Source organism: Mobula hypostoma, chromosome 13 (assembly GCF_963921235.1).
Source record: "Mobula hypostoma chromosome 13, sMobHyp1.1, whole genome shotgun sequence".
In the NCBI taxonomy this organism is placed as follows: Eukaryota; Metazoa; Chordata; class Chondrichthyes; order Myliobatiformes; family Myliobatidae; genus Mobula; species Mobula hypostoma.
The window spans coordinates 76813693-76827834 of NC_086109.1; the positions used below are offsets into that span (position 1 = coordinate 76813693).

General features: G+C 42.5%; 1 protein-coding gene across 3 annotated transcripts in view; it reads left to right on the forward strand.

The window, feature by feature from the left end:
* The first annotated feature begins 2429 nt into the window (after window positions 1-2429).
* The window catches only part of tmod2 (tropomodulin 2), a 78755-nt gene continuing 67042 nt past the window's right edge, over window positions 2430-14142 (forward strand). For all 3 annotated transcript variants that reach the window (XR_010020159.1, XM_063065979.1, XM_063065981.1), the window contains exon 1: window positions 2430-2587. The gene's annotated coding sequence lies outside the window, so the exon portion shown is untranslated. The remainder of the gene's footprint in view (window positions 2588-14142) is intronic.

Here is a 14142-nt window from a genome sequence, read left to right on the forward strand (position 1 = left end):
AAGTGTGAAGTTACAAGATCTGAAAACCGTGGGCTCATAACCTATCGTGCCAGCTAATGAGAGAAATCTTGGCTTTTAAGGAATATTGGATTTGTTAATGGTGACTGTGAAACTAGCAGATCGTTGCTACAAATCTATTTACTTTTTGCCCTTTGCTTTTTCCTTTACTGAGTCTGGCCTGTTTGTGATTCCAGACTAGGAAATGCCACCTTTTGTTCTTGATGAAGCAGCTCTCCTTCCACGTCAGGCCTCACCTATGTAGAGCAGGCCACACCGAGAGCACCGCGGTGATACAATAGATGATCCTGATAGACTCGCAGTTGAAGTGTTGCCTCACCTAGTAGGGGTATTTGGGGCCCCAAATGATGGTGCCAGAGGAGGTATAAGGACTCCTCTGTCTGCTGGAAAAAGGCAGGATTTCCTGGTGGACACCTATTCCAACTTCCCATTCCCGCTCTGACATGTCTGCTGCCATAATGAGGCCAGACTCAGGGTGGAAGAGCAATGCCTTATATTCTGTCATGGTAGTCTCCAATCTGATGGCATGAACATCAATTTCTCTAACTTTTGGTAACTTCTTCCCCTCCCCTCCCCTCCCTTTTTGCATTCCCTATTGTGGTTCTCCTGTCACCCATTCTCTCATCTTCACCTGCCCATCACCTCCCTCTCTTTCCCCTCTTCTTTCCATGATCTACTGACTTCTCCTATTAGATTCATTCTTCTTCAGCCCTTTATCTCTTCCACTTATCACCTCCCACCTTCTTACCTCTTCCCCCCGCCCAACACCGACCCACCTTCCCCCTCAGCTGATCTCAACTATCAGCTTCCCCTCCCCTACCTTCTTATTCTGGCTTCTGTCCCCTTCCTTTCCAGTCCTGATGAAGGGTCACTGCCCAAAATGTCGACTGCTTATTTTCCTCCATTGATGCTGCCTGACTTGTTGAGTTCCTCCAGCATTTTGTGTGTGTTGATAAAAACATGTTTTTTTCCCCCTTTTTCAGTTCTGATGGAGGGTCGCGGACATGAAACGCCAATTCTGTTTCCATAGATGTTGCCTGACCTGCCGAATGCTTTCAGCATTTCCTGTTCATAATGAAAATCGAGATACGTTTTATCAGTATTAAAGAGCAAGTGGCTGAGGAAAGAGGAATGCCTAACTGGGACCAAAAGGATAAGCGGAGGATGTGAATCGGGTTCTTGGTTGCCACGGTAGCGTAGTGATTAGCACAGTACCAGTAACACGGGTTCAGTTCCTGCCGCTGTTTGTAAGGAGATTGTATGTTCTCCCCCTAACTGCATGGGTTTCCTCCTGGTGCTCTGGTTTCTGCCCACAGTCCAAAGATGTACCGGTTAGTGGATTAACTGGTCATCGTAAGCTGTCCTGTGATTAGACTATGGTTAAATCGGAGGTTGCTGGTTGACATAGCTTGAAGGGCCAGGTGGGCCTACTCTGTGCTGTTTCTCAATAAATGAATGAACTAATGAATTAAAATGTTGCTGTCATTATAAAAAATGGGGAGATGTCAATGCAGCAGTGATCATGAACATAACCGTTTAAGAGGAGCTATTAGATCTTAATCTTGCTGAAGCATGCAATAACATCCTGGCTGATCCAATTTTGATTTCAACACAATTTTCATACACTGTCTTCAAACCTTTCTTTAATTCAAATGTCTGTCGATCTTTGACTTTATTCATTGAATCCACCTTAATAACTCTCCGAGGCAGTGAATTCTAAAAGTTCACGGCAATGTGAGATCTTTTTGAAACCATGTCCGCTTATCCTGGATATGCTCACCAGTGTAAGTTACAAAGATGATTAATTTGTGAGTGGAACACAAGTGACTTCAGCTGCTAGAATCTAGAGCAACAAGTAAAATGCTGGAATCATTTTGAATCATTAAGTGCATGCCTTCTGTACAATTTCAGAATCAGAATTCATGAACCATTTTCATAGACTTTTCATGACATGGATTTCCACAATAGAAGCAGTTTCAATATTTTTTGTCTGAAGAGAATTCCATACATTTGGGAAGGGATATTTTGTAGGGGGTAGAGAGCGCAGAATGGGACTGATGTCCATCTTTCTCTGGGAGCTTGGAAACACACAAACTTGCATAAACTCACACTGAGCCTTCTCGTCGGTTGTACGAGTTAATACAACCTACAGAGGGCGCACCAGAGTCCAGGGACCCTCCCTCGCTGGATTCAACCTTCTTGCGCAAAAAAATCTGTAGTACTGAGCATGCGCCTTCTTCCCCTGTCCGAATCCGCCTCTCTCGCACAACCTGCCCTGCCATTGGTTGGTTTCCATCCGGTCTGCGGGGGCGTGTGGAGAGAAGCGAGCGGGGCGGACGCGAGCCTTGAGAACCAACGACGGAGGGGAGCGATTGGTGCAGGCGGCTGCCAATGAAGTGACGTCGAGCCTGGCGGGAATGCTGGTGGGGAGGTTGCGCGCGCGAGCCACGCCTCCTGCGATCCGTGGGCGAGAGCGAGGCTGCTGGAGGGCGGCGGGGCGAGAAGAGGAAGGAGATCTACCGACCTGTGGCGAGCTGCTGAGGCGACGCCGCTCGACTCAGCCGTGCCGGTAAATGACGCTGGGCTGTTCCACCCGGGCCAGTAGCATCAGTCTGATACGAGGTGGTGGTTACGGTGGGAGGGGGTCGGGTCCAGGTTAGAATGCGTACCGTCTTGTCCCCCTCGGGTCGGCTGTCAGGGCGCGTCGGTGGGGTCGCTGAATGAGTGGGGTCCGCCCGTATTAGGCCCCCCCCACCACCGGTCCTAATTGCACAATGTGCCCCGCCCTCTGTTCCATCTCGTCCCGTTGTCTCCTGGATTATAGGTAGGGTCATCGGCGTCGGTTCCCACCGGGTCATAGACATGTACTGTTTACGCCCATCAATAAAACCTTTTACCGCCATCAGCTGAGGCTTAATTGTTCCTCGCACTGCGGGTGTGTGAATTGTGACATTTAAGCACTTTTTTTAAGTTATTCTTGACCCTTCCTTGATTCTGGTAGTGAGTTGTGCTTCAACAGAGCTGGCGCAGGGGATTAAAATACGCTCCGAATGCTGACGGGTGCTGCAGTGGACCTGGTTTGTGGCTGATGTTGAGGCAAAAGCAAAAAGAAAGTTGGGGAAGCGGTAATTAATATCGTCCCTTGTGGCGTAAATTAACAAACATTGGGGCGGGTTTTTGGAAAGCAAACAGGCTATATAGTTATCGCTAATTGACCTACTCCAGGAATTAAATCGATTTATAAATGTTTAGGCATTTATTCAATTTCAGGTTATAAACTTCAAGGTTGTAGTTCATATTCTTGGCTATTTGGAATTTTACAAACCTTTATATTGAACTTTTCAGTGTATAATTTGTCACATTGAAAATCTAGAAGCAAAATTATCTCGAGACATCAGCATTGGTTTCTCTAACTTCTGGTAAAACCTCCCCTCCTTTTTTTCCTTATCCCTCTGGCACCTTTGCACCTCTTACTCTTTCCCTGCCCTCATGAGACCTGACAAACACTACCACCTTCCTGTTTCCTCACCTTCTTCCTTTTATTTCATGGTCTACTGTCCTATTGGATTTCTTTATCAGCTCTTTCTTCCCAGTTTCTGAAATATTCCCTTTTCCATCCCTCCCCCACTTTCTTACCATCCCCACTCACTGAAGTACACTTATTACCTGCTCGCTTGTGCTCCTCTTCCCCCCCCCCAAACTTTTTTAATTCTGGCTTCTACCTTCTCATTCCAGTCTTGATAAAGGGTCTCTGGCCCATGTTCATTTCCCTGCATTGACACTGCCTGACCTGCTGAGTACCTCCAGCATTTTGTGTGTGATGCACCAGCATCTGCAAAATCTTTGGCTCCATAGATGCACAGTTGGATGGTTCAGATTTGCCTTTTAGATGCATTGCTACCTGGTAACTAATTTCTTCAGGGAGAAAGGAAGGAGCAACCTGTACTTTCATGTGATAAATAAAATCTGAGTTTTGAAGACGCCTTGTTGCATTTTGCAAAACAGGAAATTTAAAGTTGGGGTAGGGGAAATGAAACTTTTAAGGTGCCTTTGAAAAGCAAGGTTGGACATGATGTGAGCTAACCACTGTGAAGAAATTTATTTTGACCTACTGTTTGGTAAAAGGCCAAGGAATTAAAATGTTATAGGCCCTTCCAGCCCTTTTGAGTCGTGCTGCCCAGCAATCCCCCTGTTTAATCCTAGCCTAATCAAGGGACAATTTACAATGACTAATTAACTTATCAGCCATTATGTCTTTGGACTGTGGGAGGAAACCGAAGCACATGGAGGAAACCCACATGGTCACGGGGAGAATGTACAAATTCCTTACAGACAGTGGTGGGAAATGAACCCGGGTTGCTGGTACTGTAAAGCGTTGTGCTAACCACTACGTTAGCACACTACTGTGTCACCCTTTAGATTATACTACGGTAATAAATTTTTGTTTTTCTTTGGAATATTGTAATGTGGCTTGTTTTGATTGGAATATGGTAGTTTTGGTGTACCAGTGGAGTATTTTTGATTGGACCATCTGACTCAGTTGAAAGTGTATCCACTAAACTAGCTGACAAAAGATGTTAGTGGAGATTGGTTTAAAAAGTTGGGAAGTGGCATGAAGAGAAAGTAAGAATAAATCTTGGAATGAACTGCTGGGTACTTTGTACAAGCTGAAGCTTTTCTCCATTCTATGTTTAATTACAGTCCTTAAGTTTTCATTTGCATTGCTTATTTTTATTGTCTTGGCACTTCCAATTTGTATTTATCCCTCAAGCTTAATTTACATTCTTAGAGGTGTTGTACATTGGCAAAGACTGAGCAGTAACTGTGGGGCCTCTTGATGAGTCTGCTGTTGAACCTTTTCTGAACAAATCAATTTGTTTTTAAAGATGACAAGATTGAAGTTGTTGCACTTAGGTGAAAAGTTGTGCTTTGGGAAAGAAAGCCAAATGCTGGCTGAAAGCTCAAATTTGGAATTCATTCGGACATTTCTGCCTGAGCTCAGAAAGATTCTAATGAAGGAGCAATTGGGAAAGAACAGAATGTATTCAGTGGTTTGCCACTATTAAGCTAAATTAATTGTTTTTTTTTAGCTTTCCAAGAGCTAGCAGCTAGAAAGTGCTGCAGCAACACCAGTAGGATTGAAGAATTTAGCCTCTTCAATGAAGCAGAAAATTCTGGGTGGGGGAACAATTGGTGGCAACTTGCTCTTTGAGGAACGGATTCAATATGGCACCTGAGATCCAGCAAAGGTGAATATGTGGGTTGCATGAAGGATAATTAGATACGAGTTGTGCCATGTTATGTCATCTATATTCACATGGCTCCCCTTCTACTAACTGCAGGGGTTAAAAGAGCTATTTTTAAGTTGCTCTCTGGTTATATCTTGCATTTTAGTTAAAATTTGATTAGTAGTTTTTCTGTTGAAAGGTTGTGCCTGGCTAAAGTAGGTCCATAACAATGAATTTTTCTTTTGTGGTGCAATATGCAGGCCTGTGAGGTTGCGTGCTGCTTCAGAGGATGCTTTGCATTGTGGATCAAGTTTTGGTGGTTTATAGGGAAACCAGCTTTGTGTTCAACTTAGAACTTGCTAAATTTCGCTGTAGTAACTTGAAAGACTGTAGAATATTTTAAAAACAGTTTGTGTGCTTGTTACCCTTGTGTACTGGTGTTGCATCTCCTTTTATTAGATCTTTGTAAACACATGAGTAAATGTCAACAAACAAGTAGGGTAACTATTTAGAGTTTTGCTGTTTCTGATGCTGAGAGTTCACCAGGCCTATTTTTGTATTTCAATGGATATTAATCAAATTATGTATTTTTGGACTCCAGAAAGCATGGGACTAAAAATATTCCCCACATGCTTGAGTTTATAGCATCATTGTGAACTCGTACAATTTTTATCATAAACAATTATTGTGCATTTTTAAAAAGAATCATGCATTAGAACACATCTCTCCTTGAGCCAGCCTGATCTGAACGTAGTTTAAGCGTTCAAATATACAGGATTAAATTTTCTACTGGTTCAATTGCAAAAAAAAAGCAACAGTTTGATAACAGGAAGGATGTAATGTCTATCAGTAGTTGGTGGTTTTGGATTGTCGAATACTTTCTGCATACAGAACTTCAGTTGCTGGTCATCCCATTGCATTCTTTTCATGATGCATCTATAAATACAAGTTGTCAGTGCTTAAAGGTGGTGTCAGATACAGACCCTAAGAAAAAACAAAGGTTTAAGTCACCTGATTCGTACTGCCTGATTGTGGTCTTCTAGTGTTCTGGTGGGTTATAGCAGATTGAGGAAGATTCATCCTACAGGAATACGGTAGTTTCTTTCAGCTGCTTTATTGGCTAAGACTGTCCATTCATAACTCAACATTCACTCACTCAACACTGGGAAACTGATTTAAGTAAAAGAGACTTTCTTCTCTAGTGTCCAGGAAGATTCAAGCATATTTTAGCACTTCATTTTAAACTGCAGTTATTTCAGCAGTGCAGTTTGGCATAAGGCTTCCCCTAATTTTTTCATACCATATTTCTTGTATTATACAGCCAGCAGCAGTAAACTTTCCTGTGCTCTGATCACCTAGTTTTGAATTGAGCCATCAAAGCAGTTGCACTCGAATTGATGCCTGCCGTCTTGTTTCTGCTTTTGACTCCCAAGTGTTATCAGGACCCAACATGTTTTAAGCTGTAGTATTTCATTGGTCCTAAAGGGCCTATCCTGTTTTTGTAAGGTATGTCATCAAATGCTCCTGGAGAAAGTGTGAAGAGAATTACATAGGGTTAGGTCCATTGATGGCTTGATCTGGAAAAAAGAGCTCTGACAGTTGTACATAATAGATCCTATGTTGTGTTTAGTGTATTTGATGGGATTGTTTCCTTGGACTTGAAACCTGTGACAATCCGGTCTGTGCTGGAAAATATTTAAGTTTGTGATTTGTAGCTAGCAGATCTGTGAAGCACTGAATTCTCATTGAGATTGCAAGCTCTGTTTAATTTCCCAGTAATTTGTCCAAATGTGTTTAGCAAATCAATCGCAACTGTGGTGAAAACAAGATAATATTTTGCACTGATGTTTAGCAATCAAAAAAAGTTAGCAATCAAAAATGTTTAAAATCACAAACAGGAATGGTGGCAAAAACATGGAGTATATACTGTGCAATATGGACAACATTGTTGAAACGGTAAAGGTGGCAGCGAAGCTGGCTAAAAGAATGTAAAAGCTAAAGGGGGGAAAAATTGGTGGGTAAGGAGTGAAAGGGGGAAGACAACTCGCAATTACCAAGAAAGGTGACGGAGCAAGAAATAGAATTGGGAATTGACACAAAAGATTGAACTGGCCGATCATTTGAAATTGTTGAATTCATTGAACCTGTAAGACTAATGTGTCTAATTCAGGCAGTGAGGTTCAGGAGGGGTCATGAGATGGAGAATTGAGGTAGCAGGCAGGTAGAAACTGGGTTTGTCCCTCCAGGCTGTATTGGATGAGGGGTTACCCTTGCATTCTATACAGAAGTTAAACACCTCCCTTGTTAGGCTGAATCCAACCTTCCCAAATTGGTAAAGCAACTGAGCTTCCTGTCTGCAAATACTTGGGACTCTATACTCAGTATCGGCAGAATGGTTGAGAGATGGGTGGGAGGGAGCCTTTCCTTGCTGCTGCTCTTGGGACTAGAGGAAAGGGCTTTCGACTGGGTGAATAAAGTTGAAGAAGTGGAGATACTGGTGGATAGCTGAGGAAAAGTGTGTTGGTTTCTAGGCCCATCTCCACATGTGCATTTAATAAGGATTCAGTGGTTTAGTGTCCAGTCACCATGGACTTCCATGCTATTAGACTGAGATCTCACTTTAAAAATTGAGCTAAGTGATTTTCCATCAGGCACCTTGCATTAAAATGACTTGTGAATAAGTGCCTTTGACCCACTCCTCTTGATGTGTTAAGAGCCTGATGGAAAATCGCAACAGTGACAGACTTGGATATCAGATTGGTCTCAGAGCTTGGGAACTTGGATGCTTTGATATTAATATTGCTGCCCTGAGTGAGATATTACTAGCAGAAGACAGACATATCAAAGACAAGGAAGTGGTATTTCAGCTAGAAGGGTTAACTCTGGGTTTTCCTGTCAAATATGAACGAGACTGGTGACATTCTATGTTCTCCTAAAATACTTCTAAATATACAGTACCCTTTTTGAATTACTCAGTCACTTGAGTCTACACATGTATTTTCCCTGTAAGCAATGTACTTTTAAACCAACAATGAACTACAGATTTCATGATCTTCTGAAGGACTTGGTGGACTTAACTCTCAAGCGAGAAGGCATGGTACCTTAAGTGGATGAAGGTTCATTGCCATGGCTGGAAGCGAAACTTGGGGGGGGGGGGGGGGTGTGGGGTGCAGGTAAGACTTCAAGCCAGGATGAAACTGAGGAATGAGACCTTCATCACTGGGGAGGAAACTTGAGGTCCTGAGGGCAGGATTGCTGTATCAGAGGAAAATGAGAGATTGTTCTATTCGGTATGTAATCGAGACATGGCTCACTTGCAGCATGCCAGATACGGCGATCAGACCTGAAGGCGGCTTACTCACAGGAACATCTGTACTGATTCCGAAAGGCAGAAGGTGGAGGTGTTTTTCATGATAAACTCAGGGCTTGATGTGACGGTTTTGTCTAACTAGTGTTCCCCTGATGTTGAACACCTAACGATCAAATGCCATTCATTCTATTTACCTAGAAAGTGCTCCTTAATCCTGCCCACGGTTTACATACCACCGGCGGCTGATTATAATCAAGCGCTTGAGATAAGACTATAAGACGTTGGTGTAGAATTAGACCATTTGGCCCGTCAAGTATACTCTGCCATTCAATTATGGCTGATCCTTTTTCCCCTCCTCAGCCCCACTCCTTGGCCTCTTACCTGTAACCTTTGATGTAGTCGCCAATCAAGAACTTATCAATCTCTGTCTTAAATACACCCAACGAACTGGTCTCCACAGCTGTCTGTAGTAACAAATTTCACAAATTCACTACTCTCTGATTAAAGAAGTTTCTCCATGTCTGTTTTAAATGGACACCCCTCTACCCTGAGGCTGTGCCCTCTTGTCCTAGACTCTCCCATCATCGGAAACATCCTTTTCACACCTATTGTCTAGGCCTTTAAACATACAAAAAGTTTCAGTGGGACTCCCCCCCCCCCCCATCCCTCTAAATTCTAGAGAGTATAGACCCTGAGCCATCAAACGTTCCTCATAATGACCTTTTCCTGGAGTCATCCTTGTGAACTTCCTCTGAACCCTCTCCAATGCCAGAACATTTTTTTCTTAGGTAAGGAGTCTAAAATTGTTACAAAACTCAAGGTGAGGCCTCACCAATGCCTTAAAGCCTCAGCACCAAATCCCTGCTCTTGTATTCTCCACCTGTTGAAATGATTGCCAACATTGCATTTGCCTTCCTCACCTCCAACTCAAACTGCAAGTTAACCTTTAAGGTGTTTTGCACAAGCACATCCAAGTCCCTTTGTATTTTGGATTTTTGGATTTTCTCCCTGTTTTAAAAAAAGTCTACACATTTATTTCTACTACCAAAGTGCATGACCATGCATTTTCCAACATTGTATTTCATCTGCCACTTTCTTGCCCATTCTCCTAATCCAAGTCATTCTGCAGCCTTCCTGTTTCCTCAAAATTACCTGCCTCTTTATCAATCTTCATATCATCAGCAAACTTGGCAACAAAGCCATCTATTTCATCATCTAAGTCATTGATACACAGATAAAAAGTGATCCCAACACTGACCCCTGCGGAACACCACTAGTCACTGGCAGTCAACTAGAAGAGGATCCTCTTACTCCCACTCACTGCCTCCTACCAACCAGCCAATGCTGTTAACTTGGTAAGTAGTCTTGTGTGTGGTACCTTGTCAAAGTCCTGTTGAAAATCCAAATTTTAAATATCCACTGCATCTCCTTTATCTATCCTACTTTTAATCTCAAAGAATTCAAACAGGTTTGTCAGGCAAGATTTTCCTTCTGAGGAAGCCATGCTGACTTTGTCCTGTCTTGTCCTGTGTCACCAAGTGCTCCCTAACCTCAGACTTAACAATTGACTCCAATATCTTCCCAGCCATTGAGGTCAGGCTAACTGGTCTATAATTTCCTTTCTGCTGCATCCCTCCTTTCTTAGAGTGGAGTGACATTTGCAATTTTGCAGTCCTCTGGAATATACTGCATGATGCCATCTCCAAACTAGAAACAGTCCATCCTGATGCATTTCAGATCATAGTTGGGGACTTCAACCAGGCTTGTTTGAAGAAAACCCTGCTCAGTTACCATGGGCATATAACCTGTGGCGCTAGAGGTCCCAACACACTAGACCACTCTTTTACTGAGATAAGGAATGCCTACTGTTCTATGCTCAGACAGCATTTTGGTGAATTGGATTGCTTGGCTGCCCTCCTCCCACCTGCATGCAGGCAGAGACTAAAGAGCAAATCTCCAGAGATTGGGACAATATAGAGCTGGTCAGTGAGGCGGAGGAGTGGCTATGGGATTGCTTGAAGTTGGTGGACTGGGCCGTGTTCAGTTCATCTGTGGATCTGAATGAAAATGTCATGGTTGTTACAGACTTTATTAAAACAGTTGTAGGTGAGTGTGTCCCTACAAAGTCATTGCCTTCCCAAATCAGAATCCCTGGGTGAAATTTGAGATCCACAATCTACTGAGGGGCAGGCCAGAGGCATTCAAGTCCATTGACCAAGAAAGTTACAGGAGGTCCAGATATGGTCTCTGGAAAGCCATCTCGCAGGTGAAGTGGCAATTCTGGGTTAAACTTGAATCAATGAAAGATGCTTGACAGTTGTGGCAGGACTGTTACACCTGTAACCTATCACCTGTTAAAGTAAAATTAAGTGACTTAGGTTACAGGACTTCGAGTTCAGATGAGCCCAATGCCTTCTATACTTGCTGTAACTGTCAAAACATGGCAGAAGCATCACAAACTCCCACAGCCCTGATAATTCTGTGATTTCAGTCTGGGGCTGATGTGAGGGCATCCTTCAGGAGGGTAAACCCATGAAAAGCAGCTGACCCAGATGGTACCTGGCCAAGTACTAAAGATCTCTGCTAATGATCAACTAGCTAGAGTCTTCACTGAGATCTTTAACCTCTCTCTTCAGCGATCTGAGGTACCCACCTGCTTCAAGCAGTCTTCACTTACACGTGCCTAAGAAAAACATGATAACCTATTTCATTGACCATCATCCAGTAGTATCTACATCTACAGCAATAGTGTTTTGAGAGGTTAGTGATGAAACATATCAACTCCTGTCTAAGAAGCAACTTGGATCTGCTCCATTTTGACTGCTGGAGCAACAGGTCTATAGTAGATGCTACCTCATTGGCTCTTTATTCAATCCTGGTCCATCTGGACAGTAAAGATGCATACGTCAGGATGTTCTTATCAACTACAACTTTGTATTCAATACTATCATCCCCCCTCAAAACTAATCGCTAAGCTTCAAGACCTTGGCCTCAATACCTCCTTGTGCAATTGGATCCTCAATCTTCTAACTTGCAGACCCCAGTCTGCAACATCTCCACAATCTCCATCAGCACAGGTGCACCACAAGCCTGTGTGCTTAGCCCCCTGTTCTATTTGCTTTGCACTTATGACTATGGCCAAGCAAAGCTCCATTCTCATATTTAGGTTTGCTGACAACACTACTGTTGTAGGCAGAATCAAAGTTGTGATAAATCAGCATATAGGAGGAGGATTGAAAATCTGGCTGAGTGATGCCGCAGCAACAATCTCTCACTCAATGTCAGGAAGATGAAGGAGCTGATTATTGACTTCAGGAGGAGGAAACCAGAGGTCCATGAGCCAGTCCTCACTGGGGGATCAGAGATGGAGAGGGTCAGCAAATTTAAATTCCTGCCTCTGCTTAGTTTGTGAAGATTAGGCATGACATCTAAAACTTTTATAGATGTGTGGTGGAGAATATATTCGCTGACAACCTCACAGCCTGCTATGGAAACATCAATATCCTTGAATGGAAAATCCTACAAGTAGTGGATATAGTACTTTACCACTGAGCACGCCTATGTGAAGCGTAGTCATAGGAAAGCAGCATCCATCATTGGGGACCCCCACCACCTAGGTCATGCTCTCTTCTCTCATCAGGAAAGTGGTGCAGGATCCTCAAACTTAAACTGCAAGATCCAGGAACGGTTATTACCCCTCAACCATCAGGCTCTTGAACCAAAGGGAATAACTTCACTTAACCTCACTTGCCCCATCATTGAAATAATTCCACAACCTTTGGACTCACTTTCAAGGACTCTTCATCTCCTGATGTTGATATTTATTATTACAATTTTTTTCATTTTGGGTTTTACACTGTAGTCTTTTGTACACTGGTTGAATGCCCAAGTTGGTGTGGGCTTTCACTGATTCTATAATGGTTATTATTCTCACGGATTTATTGACTATGCCCACAAGAAATTGAATGTCAGGGTTGTATATAGTGACAAATATACACTTTGATCATAAATTTACTTTGAACTTTGTGATCCCAAGGATATCGCTAGTGCCAAAGATTACAGGGCTAACCACTGCCTAATCTGTTCTGTTACTTCAGCTAACACCAGCAGCAACAAAAACATTGTATGAAAAATGGAAGGAAATCAATGATCTCAAGGACCCTGCAAAGAAAGCTCTTGTCGGTTTACACCTGGTAGACAATTTGTCAACTCTCAAATACCTGAACTGCTCTAAATTCCACCATAATTAGCAGCAATGAAAATATTCTTGCCCTCTGGCAGATAACATGTATTACTTTGAGAATGACCAGGACATCAGTGAGCTAACACAAAACACAAGTCATTCTTGAAAGCTGCACGTCTCATGGGGAGAAAATAACTTTATAGGAGCCTGAAGGCAGAGGTCCAAGATTACAAACTTATGACCTAAGGAACAGATGGTGGGTGGAAAGAGTGCAGGAGATCCAGGAACTAATTTGCAAATGCAGCAGTATTAAGACTATGAAGGGTCTAAAATACTGAAGGCTTTCCCTGCTGAGAGTGGAACTATGGAGTTTCTTGAGTGCAGAAAAGACTCTGCATCCATTGTGTGGAATCTTTCAAAGAATCTCCTCACCTAAGACTTCGATACGTGTCTTGAAGTCATATCTCACAGCACGTGTGCATTCTCAGCATTATCATTGCCAGTGTGTTGTGAAATGACTTGAAATTGAAAAGGCAATATGAGAACGGAGGCCTCTAGAGCCGATGGTATTTCTTCTGAAACTCTAAAGCTTGGATTATCTTGTTCATATGAGAAAATGACAGGCCGGAGATATAATAATGTTCATATAATAAAAGTGACATAATATGTGATAATCAAGGATTTTTTTACAACATTGAATACATGGAAGAGCAACAATCACTGCATGACTGTTTGTGACCTCACCAAAGCTTTTAACTTTTTTCTTAAGTGACTAAAATACCTCTGGAGCCTTCAGAAATGGATCTACATTCTAAGTTGAGGCAAACCATTATTCCATATTCCCTTACTACTAAGGTGGAGACCATTTGGCTCACTGAATTTTGATCATTCTGATTTTCTCACTAATTTCCCTGTAACTTCTCCTCACATTCCTGTCAACTTTTATTTTTCTCCAACCACCCTCAACAAAGCACGCCAAACCTTAACTAATCACAGACGTTCCTCTGTCTTTTCCATCCTGCCTTGCCTTCTCTGGAGATTGTAACCAGCTTTATCTTTCCCCCTTCATGTGAAGCTTCAATTTGAAACATTAACTGTGTTTATCTGTTAATGGTTGCTGCCCACAGAGTATCTGCAGCTTCCTTTAATGGTAAATAATACAGGCTTGGTTTTGAGGATAGTGGTACAAAGCTTCATTTTCAGCATGCTTGGTAGCCTCTTCATCTTGAAGATCTTGTGTGTGAAATTGATATAATCTGGATGGGTCTTGGAGAAGAATTAGTAATGTTATTTATTATTGCTCAAGACTTTGAATTGCAGATTGTCTGTTTATTTTAATGGTAGCAAATATAAATGCAGTGGTGCTAAAAAGCTTGTGAACACTGTAAAATTTTCTTTTTCTG